This window comes from Canis lupus, chromosome 19, assembly GCF_011100685.1.
Source record: "Canis lupus familiaris isolate Mischka breed German Shepherd chromosome 19, alternate assembly UU_Cfam_GSD_1.0, whole genome shotgun sequence".
NCBI classification, from domain to species: Eukaryota; Metazoa; Chordata; class Mammalia; order Carnivora; family Canidae; genus Canis; species Canis lupus.
The window spans coordinates 34,856,567-34,871,923 of record NC_049240.1 but is presented as its reverse complement, the minus strand read 5'-3'; the positions used below and the strand labels follow the sequence as shown (position 1 = coordinate 34,871,923).

Here is a 15,357-nt window from a genome sequence, read left to right as displayed (position 1 = left end):
CATAAAAATTTCCTAGGATTTGTAATGGCTTCTTTCTATCTCTGTCTTATAGATGTTGAGCAGGGATCTTACACATAATGTCAGTATGTAAGTTCAGTGATGAATGGCTCAGTACAACAGGTTAGTGATCTGATTATATGAATTTCAACAGTACTAAAAGAGAGAAGTTATAACATACAGAGGACTTACCACAGTGCCTGGGTCATAACTTTTTTTTATTTTTATGTAACTGATCCAGGTAGTGGTTTATTATGAAGTGGTGAAATAAATAATTTTCTTTAAAGTATTTTTAATTTCCTCAGCCAAAAGCCTCCTATTCTGATTTCGAGATTGCAAGAGAGTTTGATACATCCATTAAGTATCACTAAGATTTAACATGGAACCAGGAAAATATAAAAGGTCCCTGTTTATATATAGATTGATTAGGTATATTCATACATATGATAGATTTTTGTGTTTTCTGAATAAGTTATCAATTTCTATAGAATCTTGATACATTTTTTTTTTCTCATTAAACTTTTGTTTTAATGGGTCTTAAAATTCTGTGACAGATTTTTGGTCAAGTTGTTTCCATGAAAAAGTACTGATTTAAAAAACTAATAACTTAAAACTGCCACACACACACACACACACACACACGGTCCACAAAACATTCTCCTTTCTTTCTGAAGGTTTTATGATGCACTGTTATCATAACCAGTCTTTTACTATTAAATGTAAATGGCCAATTGACACAAACAGTTCTGAGACCCTTCTTCCACCACTGATTAAGATGGGTGGCAGGTATTGGGGATAATACTCATTTAGCCTTCTGAGCTTTCTGGGCAGACTTGATGACTTTGCCAGCTCCAGCTGCCTTCTTGTCCACTGCTTTGATGACACCCACAGCAACTGTCTGTCTCATGTCACAAACAGCAAAACAGCCCAGAGGAGGATAGTCAGAGAAGCTCTCAACACACATAGGTTTGCCAGGAACCTATCAACAATGGCCAGATTTCAAGAACTTGGGACCATCTTCCAGCTTTTTTCCAGAACAACGATCTATCTTCTCCTTCAGCTCAGCAAACTTGCAAGCAACGTGGACTGTGTGACAATCCATCAGAGATGCATATCTAGCACTGATTTGGCCGGGATGGTTCAGGATAATCACCTGAGCTGTGAAGCCAGCTGCTTCCATTGGTGGTTCATTTTTGCTGTCACCAGCCACATTGCCACGACGAACATCTTTGACAGATATGTTCTTGACATTGAAGCCCACATTGTCCCCAGGAAGAGCCTCCCTCAAAGCTTCATGGTGCATTTCAACAGACTTGACTTCAGTTGTAACATTGACCAGAGCAAAGGTGACCACCATGCCAGGCTTAAGAACTCCAGTTTCCACTTGACCCACTGGGACAGTACCAATACCACCAATTGTGTAGACTTCCTAGAGAGGCAGATGCAAGGACTTATCAGTTGGACACGTTGGTGGCAGAATGCAATCCAGAGCTTCAAGCAATATGGTTCCACTGGCATTCCCATCTTTATAGGTGACTTTCTATCCCTTGAACCAAGGCATGTTAGCACTTGGCTCATGCATGTTGTCACCATTCCAACCAGAAATTGGCACAAATGCTACTGTATCGGGGTTGTAGCCAATTTTCTTAATGTAGGTGCTGACTTCCTTAATGATTTCCTCATATCTCTTCTGGCTGTAGGGTGGTTCAATGGAATCCATTTTGTTAACACCAACAATTAGTTGTTTTACACCCAGTGTGTAAGCCAGAAGGGCATGCTCATGGGTCTGCCCATTCTTGGAGATACCTGCTTCAAATTCACCAACACCAGCAGCAATAATTAGGACAGCACAGTCAGCCTGAGATGTGCCTGTAATCATGTTTTTGATAAAGTCTCTATGTCCTGGGGCATCAATAATGGTCACATAATACTTGTTGGTCTCAAATTTCCCAGGGAGAAATCAATGGTGATATCACGTTCTCATTCAGCTTTTAGTTCATCCAAGACCCAGGCATACTTGAAAGAGCCTTTTCCCATCTCAGCAGCCTCCTTCTCATATTTTTAGATAGTTCTTTTGTTGATCCCACCATATTTGTAGATCAGATGGCCAGTTGTGGTAGACTTGCCTGAATCTACATGTCCAATGACAACGATGTTGATGTGAGTCTTTTCTTTTCCCATTTTGATTTAGGTTTAGCGGTGGTTTTCATGACACCTGTGTTCTGGCAGCAAACCCGTTGTGAAAAAAGTGAATCTTGATTCATTTTAACTGGTTATATCTTCTGTTAATGTCATATGCTAAGTACTCCTAGTGTCATGTGTCCATGGCAAAATCCAAATATAAAATAAAATAAATGCTGTGTAATTCTAATGTATAGAGATTCAAACAAAGCCATCAGGGTATGGTCCATCTCTTTATTGGTTGGACTTTCTATCTTCTCTCCTGGCTTCATTCTTTACCAGACCCTCTCAACATTATTAATTGAGTTTCAGTAAGGATAGAATTCTCGTTCTTTAATAGTTACAACAAAGACTTGAGATGGAATACCAGTAGTATTTTGGGTTACTTGGCCATCCATGGATCAATTGTTGTGGTCAGAGAAATGATATGCCCTGAATAGGTAGGCTTGATTCTCCTTAAATCAATAGTTGAAATCAGCCATAAATGTCCACATGAAATGAGAGAGACTGCAAGAAGTTTTCGCATTGGAAAACCAAGGCACATACCAAAAGAAATGGTAAAGGATAGCAGGCATCTATGTTCACCAGTGTTGATAAAAATCTTCTTAGTGCATTATCTTTATCTTTATCAGTCAAGGAATTTTCTCACTAAGAGATAATTTTCTTGTTGAAAAATAGGAAAAAAAAAGTTTAAAATTTTACTTAAAAGTTTCTTAATTCATATCCCTGGGACCTAGACTTTATCCTGTCCTTTGCATTGCTTTTGAGAAGGCACAAGTATGATTTTAATAAACACATTTTCATCTTTTCCAGCATTTGGCCTTGTGACTTTGTATCAGCAGTGTAAATGTTATAGGAATTGGACTGACCATTTGCAAAGAGAAAAAAACCTGACAGTGTGTGTTGGTGGAGAATCAATTCTAGAAATAAATAGAATATAACCCTAGCATGTTAACCTTAATTATCTAAGCAAATATTACACATTCTGACAGTGCATCATAAATAGACATCTCTTTGTTATAGGAATCCTCTTCCAGATTTAGGAGTGTGGAGTGGTTCCCATGTTACCTTCATTACCCTAAGTAGAAAATTGTTGGGGGAATCCATTTTTTCAGTTTTATAGAATATGAAATCTTGGTAAGGTTTGGAAATTTCTATGTCTCCTTTCTTGATGTGAACCTCCTAAGGCATAAGATGTAAAGGTAGCAAGTATAGGCTTGTGAGGACAATCCAAAAACTAGTCCCAGATCTCCTGTGGCCTATGCATGTATGTGTATAAGTAACTTTAACAATTGGTATTTCAAACTCTTCATATTAAAATATGTTAGTAACTCCCCTATCTCCATGACATGATTCATATAAGGATAGACTATTGCTGTGACCACTCACTGAAAAATCTTAAAGTATACAAAAATGCAAAGTAGCACTCTATTATTCTTGTTATTATTTTATCACCTCCAATTTTACCACCATCTTTATATATGGTAACACATAGCTGTTTCCTACAATCTTAATAGTAATAAATTCCACTCCACAGCCTTTAAATGAATACTGATAATCTCTAAGTGTCTATCTTCAGCCCCAAATTCTCTTCTGGTTACTAGTTACATATAGCCAGCTGCTGATTTAGCAAATGCACTGAGATATCTGATGGGTCTCTCATACTTACCATGCCCAGAGTGAAATGTGATGTTCTTCCTATAATCTTTTCTATACCTATCTTCTCTTCTTCAGTAAAGTGAATTACAAATCGGCAGTTATTTAGGTCAAAAATCTGTCATTCATCTTTTATTTTTCTCTTTATATGTCTCATTCAATTCATAGGCAATACCCCAAAAGATATTTACCACGACCTTACTTTCACCACTTTAAGATGGCCTTCCTTTGTCTACTTTCTCTTTCTTACAGGCTGCATCTAAGGAAAGCAGGCTTGGTGGTTCATTTTGCATTGATGGTCATATTTTGCATCAAATGATATTAACTGTGAATCAGCTTTTTTGATAGTTGGGCCAGGAATTAAATTAAGAGGTGTCTTAAAGGTTCTGTTGGAAAAAATTACTCTATGTTTGATCATGATGGGCTACACTAACATAATCAGGAATTAGTGAGTTTTACTGTGAAAGCAATAGCTAAAAACAGAATATACTGGCAACAGAATCTGAACGAGTCTATAGGAGGGAAAGGAAATAAAAACCTATGGAGCTGGAACAGTACATGTGTATGTGTGTTTGGATGTGCGTGTGTATGTGTGTGAAGTATATAAATATACACAACTGTTAAGAGAGAAAGAGAAAATAAGCTTAGACATTGCATCCCTAGGATAGAAGACTACTAGGGATCATATTGTGATCTGAATGAGTTGCTAATTCAAAGTCTTACTTATACAGCTTTGAAACTTTCTTTTCTTCTTTTCTTTTCTTTTCTTTTCTTTTCTTTTCTTTTCTTTTCTTTTCTTTTCTTCTTTTCTTTTCTTTTCTTTTCTTTTCCTTTCTTCCTTCCTTCCTTCCTTCCTTTCTTTCTTTCTTTCTTTCTTTCTTTCTTTCTTTCTTTCTTTCTTTCTTTCTTTCTTCTTTCTTTCTTTTTCTTAAAATTAACCATTAACTGAGGCAACCAAAGCCGGTCCATGTTCCTCGAGGTATGAAAAAATAAAATGCCACCTAAAATAGTTATTGCAAGTTAACTTGCAAGTAATGGATCCTCATAAAGGCTTGGAGGTTATAGAACTGGCAATAGTACAAAGCTGGAGGTGGTAGCACAAAGGAGCTCATGATTTGTCTGTGAAGTTGATGATTAAGCTATTATATAAAATATTTCTCTACCAAAAGACTAAAGCAGAGCTTTGGCTGCAGCTTTGGAATACTTCAATGTGTTAAGTAATGTAGGCACAGTAGATGTAAAAGTTTACTTCTCATACCTCAAAATGACTGCAGTAGAAAAAACACAAGACAAAGGGGTAAAAAGAGTATTATTATATAAACACCTTAAAGTATGTTTTCTCCCCATACCTAATGCTCTGAGATAAAACTAGCTCTAGAGATATGTGCAGTGCATTTTAAAGATAATTTGAGGTCTAAAGATGATAGGATTTCATGGTCAAGATCAGTACCTTAATGGTCGAAGGTCTGGCACCTAAGAATTTGAATGGGATTATTTAGGAAGAATTGAAAGTGCCCGGGGTGTTGGAAATTCTCACATTTAAAAAACATACAAATCTGCTCTTAATTTATCCCTGCAACTAGAGCAAATGCTATCCGAATGCCCCGTGGACCTGAAAAAGATATAAAAAATCAGAATAATAAATGGATTATGAAGAATTTTTATAGAATCTTCTACAAGAAACCAAGAAAGAATTAAGTATATATGAATTTTACTGGCTCCTGGTGAGAAAGTTTATCAAATAGGTAATTATACTGAGATGATTGGTTCCTTGTTTATATGTGGAGGTACACGGGGATGTAACACACTGTTCATTCAGTGTGTTAATCTGAGCCATATTTGGTAGCCATTTTTGAGTTAACTGATACAAACTTAAACCCAGCAGTGGAAAAAAAAAAAAAAAAACAGCAGTGGCCCATGCTATGGGAGGAAAGAAAGTAGAATTGCCGTTTATTTCATGTATCTGGCTGACTCACTCCTGCCTTAAAATCCCTTCCAGGATGCAAAATAATATTTTTGCACTGCCAGTACTTTAAGAGAAGCCTTCAGAGGTTAAAATAGCCCTTGCCTGATATTCCTACCTGAGCCCAAAGAATGCTAATGAGAAAGGAAAACTGAAATAGTCCTATTGACTATAGCAGGAATAGGAACCTATCAGGCTAGGTTGGTTAGGATTGATTATTTCATGCAAGTAAAACACATTAATCATGAAATCTCAAAGGCTTAACACAACAAAAGTTTATATCTCTCTCAGGCACTGTTAGGGGAAACAGGCTGAAAAAGTACACAAGGATTTTTATTAACAAAACCAGGAGATGGCCAAGAGTGCTTTTCCTCACAGCCTATTGAGTAGAACTACCTTATGACTATGCAAATTATAAGGAGGTTGGACAATGTCAGTCAGAATACAAGTGACCATTATTGTTTCTGCCATAGTCAGCCATCTTGACCTCAAACTTTTTATTCCCTTTTGCATAGAGCATACTCATCCTTTTCCCAGTGGAGACAATCCCTACATTTTTTGAGTATGCAGCTCAAAGTTTGGGATACTCAGGTAATGGTTGGTTGAACTTATAGTTTCTTCTTGGTCTCCTGACCAATTAACTTAAAAATACAGGTTATCCCACCACATCCAATATGCATGGTAGACAGTACTGATGTGGCTATAACAAATATTTCGATTCAAGAAGGGGAAGAAGTACATAAATACTCTGAAAACCCACCGGGCAGACACTAAGTCCCCACCCTGAAGAAGGAGACTGTTGAGTGGGCCCAAATTTCTCACCCTGAGAATTGTTCCACTGTCCAACATCCTCTAAGATTCTTTTCTAATAGTCTTCTCTATTATCCGTTTTGGGCATATCTAAGACTGCGAAATAATCTTTTGTTGGGTACTATGCAGCTTTCTCAACCCACTTTTTGCCATAAAAGGTTAATGTCCCAATGTTCATTAAGTTATAGTCTTTTTCGATCTAGATTCTAAAATCTGGTAACTATGTTTCTTATGAACTGTTGTTCATCTGTATCACAAGACAGTAATCCTGCCAAAAGATTTTGGGAGATGTCTGTTAATCAAATTCTCTCATTCTGGCATTGGACTCTCAACTTATAACCCAAGATCAAGAGTTGCATACTCCACCAACTAAGCCAGCCAGGTACCCCTTGACTACACTTGAAAGTTGGCTTTTGGACAGCCTGGGTGGCTCAGAGGTTTAGCGCCTCTTTCAGCCCAGGGCATGATCCTGGAGTCCCAGAATTGAGTCCCATGTTGGGCTCCTTGCATGGGGCTTGTTTCTCCCTCTGCCTGTGTCTCTGTGTCTCTCACTCTCTCTCTCTCTCTCTGTCTCATGAATAAATAAATAAAATCTTTAAAAAAAAAAAAAAAGAAAGTTGGCTTTTCTAACACTGCAAATACTCCCTCAATTTCTGAGATTTTGCCATTCCCTTCTTTTCTGCTCACAAAGCCGATAGTCCTTTCTCTTTCCTACAGTACCTATGCATCTGAAAACAAAACCCAACACAAGCATCCTTTGCCAAGCTCTTTGAGCTGAAGGTTCATAATGTAGGACTTGTTTTCCAGGTTTCCACAGATAAAAGTATTGCTTACTATTTTGCCATTGTATTATGTGGATCACTACCTTTTTGGAGTTTTAGTTTACTCTCCCATACTTTCAACAATGAAGCTTAATTGTTAAACTAAAGCCATGCATTTTAGGCTTTTGTTTGTTTCAACAAATTCTTTTTTTCTCTTTCTCTCTTTTTTTTTAACCAGTAGGAAAGGCTATGCTGTGGTAACAATAACCCCAAAATAATTTTACAAACAACTTGGCGGATGACATTTATGGTTTTCAAGAGAAACTATTTCTTGCTTATGCTATGCTCCATTATCTTGTGCCTCCATCATTGAAACACACACATGCACACACCCCTACAAACAAACAAAAATGACCTTTTTGGTTGTTATAAAGAGAGACTAGAGAACCATGCATGTTTGTCTGTAGGTTTATTTTTACTGATTCAACTACATACTTTGCTTTTCTGTACAACCCAATAGCCAAGTCTCACGCCTCTGCAGAAGATTTGAAAATGTAGGGGTGCAAATTGATATCTGGTAAGCATGACAGTCTTTCCCACAGCACACTCAAGTGGCACCTGTTAAGTAGTGGTCATGGTCATTGGCTAGGGGACTTCAAATCCTTTTTAATAACTAGACAAAGTATACTAGATACACTATATCCATAGTTCAAAGCTAGGATGGGCTTGCTATAGTGAATGTCTTGAAGAATAATTAAGAAAGTAATTACCACCATAAAATAATCATAGCCCTTTGGACTGAGAGTAGTTCAAGGCAAAAAGATAGATATTAATAGGAGGATCATTTGGCTAAGAAAGGCTTTGTGAAATAGTTCTGCCCAGCCTGCCCCTCAGTATAATATTAAGTCAGGACCATCTTACTCCTTTTGGAGACTTCTGATTATGGAACAGAGCCAGTCACTAGGAGATACAGAGGCAAAGATAGATAAATACATAGATACATATACATAGATACATAGATAAATAGGGTGACCAAGTGAACTGATTGGCAAAGCCCTAAAGTAAGCAATAAGTATTTTGATTTTCAGTACCTAAAAGACAACAAGGCCACTAAAGCCTTGTATCATGAGATGTATCTTATAATAAATGTTAATTTACTAAGGTAGAGTAAGTGTCTCTATTCCTTGCAACTTGGAATATCCTGACTCATGTAAAAAGTGAATATGTGCATCTCATGAACTGAATTGTGTCCCTTCAAAATTCATACACTAAAGTCCTTTTTTTAAAAAAAAATTTAAAGTCCTAATCCCACATATGATGGTATGTGAAAATAGGGTCAATAAGGAGGTAATTAGAAAATTATAAGGTTAGGGACCTGCTCCAATAGGTTGGGTATCCTTATAAGATGAGGAGGAAACACCAGAGCTCTCTCGTTTTCTTTGTGAACTCACATGAAAGAAGGGCAATGTGAGGACACAGTGAGAAGTTTCTCTCAGTGAAACAGGAAAGGATGCCTAAGGTGGAGCCAGCCCTTACGATACCTTGATCTTGGACTTCTACTTCAAAACTGTGAGAAAGTTTAAAGTTTTAGCTTAAAATGCTGTTTAAACTATTTGGTCTGTGGTATTTTTTTTATAACAGCCCAAGCAAATTATTATTATTATCATTACTATTATTTAAATATTTATTTATTTCTTTATTCGTGAGAGACACAGAGAGAGGGGCAGAGGCACAGGCAGAGGGAGAAGCAGGCTCCTTCCAGGGAACCCAATGTGGGACTCAATCCCAGGCCCCAGGATCATGCCCTGAGCCAAAGGCAGATGCTTAACCACTGAGCCACCCAGGCGTCCCTAAGCAAATTATTATTATTATAATAACTCAAGTGTCTTCTTGTCTTACTGTTCTTTTTTTTTGTCTTAAAAAACTCTACAGATTTATATTTTTTTTTTGTTTCACAAAAAAATTACCTATCTATCTATATATTTATTTTTTACTTTGATTTTGCAGCTCAGGGTAGCATGATGGTTAGAAGATCAGCAAAGACAACCCGTGGGCTTTACAAATTAAAACACTAAGCAAATGTGAACATTATTAGTATTTTAATAGTCCTCATGGGTGCTGATGTGGAAAATTGAGGTAATTACATGGACCAGTGGCCCTTGATATTTACAATATATGTAATGATATTTTGTTCACTGCTTCACTTTTTGGAAAGCTTTTGTCTAAAACAACGTATTCTTTCTTCAAATTATAAACTTTCTATTTTAGTCATATTTACTAAATGTATACAACAAATTATGAACACTTACCACAATGCCACAGACAGAACTAGGTGATGAGGAGTTATTGTTGAGCGAAATAGACACAAATCCCTGCCCTCATGAGATTTGGTAAGAGGAGATAAGCAATGAATATTATAAATCTGCTAAATATCTGATATGTGATATGATTTGCACTGTAATGTTGGAAGGGAGATTTGGATGGGAGGAATTGAAATTTAACTGAAGGTGGCACTGGGGTCGAAAACCTGAAGCAGATATGAAACAATCATGCATATAGCTGAAGGGAAGATCATTCAAGCCAGAGGAAACAGTGCACCCAAAGACCTGAACCGAGTATGTTGGGCTTGTTTATGAAGTAGCTAGGAGGTCATCATGGCTGGAAGAGTGTGATGAGGGGAAAGCTGCAGGAGATGAAGATCAGAAAAGTAATCATGTGGGTCTTTGTAGGTTAAACAACTTGGCTTTTGCCCTTGAAGAGCTGGAAGCCACCGAGATGTTGAGTAAGACAGTGATACGCCCTGATTTATACTTTTTTTTTTTTTTTTTTTTTTTTATGGGTAGCAGTGAGAGGAAAGAGCAAGAGAGAATCTTAAGAAGAAGTCTCCCTCCCCAGTGTGGAACCCAACATGGGGCTCCATCTCACAACCTGGAGATCATGACCTGAGGCAGTAATCAAGAGTTGGAGGCTTAATCAACTGAGCCACCAGGCCCCCCCGCTCTGATTTATATTTTAACAAGGTAATTCTCGCTATTGCATTGAAAATAGACTGAAGGAAGGCAAGGGGATAGAAATGAGACCAGTTAGGAGGCTACCTCAGTAACTGGGGAAAGAGAGCAGTGACTTGCATAAGGAGGGTTGGGGTAGAGGAATTGAGAAAATGACTTATTCTGGACATATTCTGAACATAAGATCCTTAAGACATGCTGACATACTAGATAGGAAGTATGATAGAGAGGAGTGAAGGGTAAGTGTAAAATTACTGATCAGAACATGGAATTCATTAACTGAGATAGATTAGGTGGGAGGCAACACACGTGTTGGAGAATTAATGGCTCCCCATTGAAGATGTGAAGTTTCAAATATTGAATATGTCTGTATGTAAGATGTTAGGTAGGTAATGAGATAGGTAATTGAGGGGAATGGAACAGGAATATTTGAGAGTTGTCAGTGAATAGATGATAGTTCAAGCTACTGCATAACTATCCGTGATACCATGGAGGAAGGATGTGTACATAGGTAAGTTGAAACCTTCCAGGGTTGGACTGTGGAACATGGTTGGAGATTCTGATAGATGCAGGAACTTTTATGAAACTACTATCGAGTCTCTATTGCAATATTTCTTTTTTTAAAAAAGATTTTATTTATTTATTCATGAGAGACACACAAAGAGAGGCAAAGACATAGGTAGAGGGAGAAGCAGGTTCCCTGTGGGGAGCCCATTGTGGGACTCAGTCCCAGACTCAGGATCATGATCTGAGCCAATGGCAGATGTTCAACCACTGAGCCACCCTGGTGCTCCTATTTCAGTATTTCTTGATTCTATTCATATATTATATCCAAATTACTTTATAGAATAATTCTGGATATTTAGTTCCTAACATATAAAATAAGCCTTTAATGTATCAAGAAGTGTGTGCTTTAAGGCTGAGTCAGTTGTAGTGTATCTCCTTTTGGGTCTTGGTGAATTTTTATATCCTTTAGTTTACTGATTTTATGAACTTTCTGAAGTATGTTTGTTTTCACTTTTATCAGCCCTGTAATTTTAGAATGTGGGACCTAATTTGTTGATATTTCTGAGAATCATTTTAGTATAAGCCACAATGATTTTAGTTTTCGGGAAGTTTACAACTTAGTTGGTGATAAACAAAGACATATGTAAATAAATAATTTCAGATATGTTGTATGTTAAAAAGAAAATACAAAAGGGTGAAGAGATAGGGAGTGACAGCAGTGGGGGACAGGCAATCTGTTTTATGGTAATGATCAGGAAAAGCCTCTCTACAAAGATATTTGAACAATGAGCTGAATAATGAAAAAGATGTGTTCAAAGACACACAGACACAAGAAATAGGGAAGATTGTTACAGAGAAAGGGAAGAGCAATTGTAATAAATGTATAAGCATTCATTTAGCAATCATTTACATAATAACTGCTAGATGCTACAATTTAAATAATATAGTCCCGATTCTTGAAAGTCTTATTGTCTGTTGGTCTAATGAGCACTCTTATCAAGCTTTACTATTCAATATCAACAACTAATTACCAGAACACATGGAGTTGTGAGTTGAGTTTTGAGGAGCAGTTTTTGTTTTTTTTTTTTTTTTCGTGAAAAACAGTTCTCATGTTCTTTGGGATTAGCTAGGTCATTGTCTTAGGTCTACTCCTGTTTTCTCTGCCTTTTTGTCATTTGTCCTTATTTATATGCGTTATGCAAAGATCTACACATTCTTTATGAAATCTTTTCCATGTCCCGGGACTTCACTGATAGGACATTGATGCTCATTTTATGCCCTTCATCTTATACCCCTTCTTCCTGCTGCATACTTTGCACCTCACACTCTTTCTGCACTGTCAGTACACTCCTTTCTGTGCACTTTAGTTTCCTGCAGAATGCAATTTATCACCTTATCTTTTCCTCAGTGTTATCATCTGTTCCTATGTACTGTCCTATTAAACTTTTAGTTTTAAGATAGATTGAGGTTGACAGAAAAGAAATACTCATTTACTCCTACCCAGATTCCACTATGATTAATATCTTGCAGTAGTATGCTACATTTGCAACAATTAATGAACCAATACCTATACGTTGTTGTTAAGTGAAGTCCATATCTTATTTAGATTCCCTTAATTTTTACCTACTATCATCTTTTTGTCCTCCAGGGTCCCATCCAGTATATCACCTTACTTTTAGTTGTCATGTCTCCTTTAGCTCCTCTTCTCTTAGCTGTGACAGTTTCTCAATCTTCCTTTGTTTTTGATGATGTTGGCAATTTTGAGAAGTCCTGGTCAGTATTTTGTAGTATGTTCCTCAATTTGAGTTTATCTGATATTTTTCTCATGATTAGGTTGGGTCTGAGTTTGGGGAGGAAGAAGAGGTAAGATGCCATTCTCATTACACCAAGGGGTACATACTACCAACAAAACCTATTGATGCTGATGTTGACCTTGATAAGCTGGCTGAGATAGGTTTTGTCTGTTTTTTTCATGGTACAGTTATTCTTTTTTTTTAAGGTTTTATTTATTTATTCATGACACACACACACACACACACACACACACACACACAGAGGCAGAGACACAGGCAGAGGGAGAAGCAGGCTCCATGCAGGGAGCTTGATGTGGGACTCAATCCCAGGATCTATCATTTAACTATATTTATGTCAGTATATATCAATGGATATTTATTTTGTGGTGCAAGCTGTTTGTTTATTTTGTTTTACCCTCTTGTCTCATCTCAAAAGCAAGGAAGACGCTTTGTTGTTTTTTTGTTTGTTGGTTGGTTTGTTTAAATTTGCCTTTTGTTTGTCAGAGAATACCAACACACACTTCTTGGGGTTTACTTTGGACTTTGGGCTAAGGAGTTGTTCTCATCATTTGTTCCGTTTATAAAGGAGAGAGTCCTGTCAGTATTCTCTTTGGGAACCAAAAAAACCCCAACTTTTTCAGACACAAGGACAGCAGTAACTTTTCATCATCTCATTGGCTCAGAAGTAAATAGCTGAATTAGGAGACAGAAAGAAAGCAAATAGCACTGAAGTCCCATAGCCAATAATTCCTTGTTATCCAGCCTCTGGGTGGGCCAACTTTTCTAACCAGAAACTGTTTTGTTGTTGTTGTTGTTGTTGTTGTTGTTGTTGTTGTTTTTCCCCTAGAATATATTAATGTATTTAAGAAGTACTTTTTAATACATTTAAGAAGTACTCTTTAGTAGTTTCTCTTTCTTCTTTCTTTTTTTTTTTTTTTTTTTTTTTTTTTTTTTATTATTTTTTTTAATTTTTATTTATTTATGATAGTTACAGAGAGAGAGAGAGAGGCAGAGACACAGGCAGAGGGAGAATCAGGCTCCATGCACCGGGAGCCCGACGTGGGACTCGATCCCGGGTCTCCAGGATCGCGCCCTGGGCCAAAAGGCAGGCGCTAAACCGCTGCGCCACCCAGGGATCCCCAGTAGACATGATCTTAATCTCAGATGTTTCCTCCATCTGCCAAATGTGTTCTTCTGGGTACATAGCTCAGCATAGATTCTGGGGTCACACTCAGCCAAGGCTATAGCCCAAAGAGCACTCATCTGGCTGGGTTGTGGTGGTGTTGGCTCTGCTTAAAAACAAGGCAGTTACCAGGATAGTCAAAAGTGTATTGAACATACTTTAAATATTAATGTGAGAAACGTGAAGGCAAAATAATGATGTTATCAGAAAGTATTTAGCAATTAAGGACAGCTGTGTAATGCTTGAGGCTGAAAAAGTCGCTCACCAGCTTCATTTCTTTAGTTTCCTGGGCGGTGACCGCTGAAATAGCAAGATGTATAGGAAATTATAACATCAAATACATATAATAAAAAAAAGAATGAACATCTGAAGTCAATAACCTAAGCTTCCACCTTAGAAAAACCAAAATAAAATAATTTAGTTTAAAGGAATAAGAATAAAATCAATAAAAATAAGAGAAAGATCAGTTAAATTGAAAACAGGGAAATGATAAAGTCAACAGAATCAAAACCTCACTCTTTAAAAATATCAATAAAATCTATATACTTCTGGCTGGAGAACAAAGGAAAAAAAAAAGAGAGAGAGAGAGAGAGAGAGAGAGAACAGAAAATCAAAGGCCTAATAATCTGGAAAGCCAGTGGTATAAATTCTATTCCAAAGCAGGGAGGCTTGATATCCAGTTTGGGTTTAAGCACAGGAAGACAGACACCCCAGCTCAAAGCAGCCAGATAGCAGTTATCTAAGGAAAATAACTTACTTGTTCTGTTTGTGTTTCCAGTTGATTAGGTGAGCCTCCTCCACATAAAGGAAGGCAGTTTGCTTTACTCAGTCTACTGATTCAATGTCAACCACATCCAGAAACACCCTTATAGACACACCCAGAATAATGTTTAACCAAATGTCTGGTCATCTGGTGCTCTAGTACAGTTGACACATGATGTTAATCACCACATATAATACGAAAAATAAGAGAATTCATTACTACTGAGCCCATAGACATTAAAGGAAAATAAAGTAACATGAACAATTAGATGATCTGGGCTAATATCTTGAAAGACACAAACTATCAAAAACTAAGCAAGGAGAAATAAATAATCTGAAAAGGTTCATAACTATTATAAAAATTTAAGCAATGATCAATAATTTTACAAAATTAAAAAGTACTAGGCTGAGATGGTAAATTCTACTGAATATTTAAGGGGGTAATTATTCTAATTTCCTGTAATATCTTTAAGAAAATTTAAGCAGATGGAATATCTCCTAACTCATTCCTTACAGCCAAAATTGTCATAAAATCTGATAAAGAAATGACAGGAAAACTGCTACAGACCAATGTCTCCAATAAATGTGCATACAGAATTCTCAGCTAACTATTTGCATATTAAATCCAGAAATGTGTAAACAGAAATATTCCCAATTACCATTGGACTTCATTCCAGATTTGCAAGTCTGATTCAACATTCAAAAATGAATTTACATAATCCTTCACAATAATAGG

At 36.9% G+C, this 15,357-nt stretch overlaps 1 pseudogene; it reads right to left on the bottom strand.

Annotated features, from left to right (window-relative positions):
• Positions 1-767: 767 nt before the first annotated feature.
• LOC100684150 lies at positions 768-2,178 on the bottom strand (annotated as a pseudogene).
• Between the last annotated feature and the right edge of the window lie 13,179 nt (positions 2,179-15,357).